Below are 1,143 nucleotides of genomic sequence, written 5' to 3'. Positions count from 1 at the left end.
TGTTCAAAATATCAGTATCACCTTAGGGTGTCTACTTTGTAAACCCCTGTCCCCCTGCATGTTTGCTGGTGTATCCTTTAGCTAAATGGCTGCTGAAGAGATACCCGTGCATGTCCGCCCATAGACACATACAGCATTTGGCAAACTACACCCCCGCTCCCTTACACCCCTCTCCTCCCACCAGTTTGTTGGCAGCAAAAAGCCTATCGCTCCACTGCCCTTAGTACCCTCCTGCACAACCCAGAAGTTTGGGGAACAGCACAGATCTTCCTGAACCCGGTGGAGGTGACAAGGGACCATAGATAAGTGTTTGGGGACAGGGGGCATGGAAAGATACTGGGCGTTTTTTACCTCAATGTAGAGAATGCATTAAGATTAAAAACGTCTAGGATTTACTTTAAACAAGTACTACCTAGTCATGTCAATCAGACCTTTGCAACCAATCACAGTTGTGAGCTATTAAATTGATAAAAGCTAGATAAAAGATGTAGATACATGGTTTCTACAATTTATTTACATTACTCTAGGCTCAGTAGACCAGCGGCTTTTACCCTGGAAAACACCTACAACACTCAAGGTCATCTGTGGCATGGAGACATTGCACTCTCTAAACTTGTAAATGTATTTTATCCACAGTCCCTGCAGAATAGAATGCATCCATTAGACAAGCCACTACTGCGATCTAAGCGTTTTATCAGAATGATGTCAAACACACAAATGAGATCCAGAATATTGAAGTTAAGCTGCTCGATAAAAATGTTACATTTGAAACACATTAATAATCAAAAAATGTCTGTCCTCCCACATTTGATTAATGCAGCTAGAAGCTGTATCTCGGATACATGGAAACAGCCCACATTTGATTAATGCGGCTAGAAGCTGTATCTCTGATACATGGAAACAGCCCCGTGCCCCATCTATTGCCCTTTGGTTGCACAAAGTAAATGAGAAACGGCGTATGGAGGACCTTACTTCCTTGGGTAAGGGAACACAAGACAAATTTTGTAGGATGTGGTTTTATTGGGCCTCCTGCACCCCTGAACTACTCTGGTCCACAGTGGACTTTCAGATCACTCCTGATTTTTCTTATCCAATACTGGACGTCAGGTCTTTGTGAGGTGGGACTGTAGACGGAGGGGGGGG

The 1,143-nt window shown here is 43.7% G+C and overlaps 1 protein-coding gene across 1 annotated transcript in view; it reads right to left on the bottom strand.

Moving 5' to 3' along the window:
• The window catches only part of BVES (blood vessel epicardial substance), a 37,505-nt gene extending 36,932 nt beyond the window's left edge, over positions 1–573 (bottom strand). Inside the window, exon 1 of the mRNA XM_018553519.1 lies at positions 552–573. The gene's annotated coding sequence lies outside the window, so the exon portion shown is untranslated. The remainder of the gene's footprint in view (positions 1–551) is intronic.
• Positions 574–1,143: the final 570 nt, after the last annotated feature.

Source organism: Nanorana parkeri, unplaced genomic scaffold, assembly GCF_000935625.1.
Source record: "Nanorana parkeri isolate BGI_ZX_2015 unplaced genomic scaffold, ASM93562v1 scaffold123, whole genome shotgun sequence".
Lineage (NCBI taxonomy): Eukaryota > Metazoa > Chordata > Amphibia > Anura > Dicroglossidae > Nanorana > Nanorana parkeri.
Note: the sequence above shows the minus strand (reverse complement) of the source record. Positions and strands in the feature narration are given on the sequence as shown.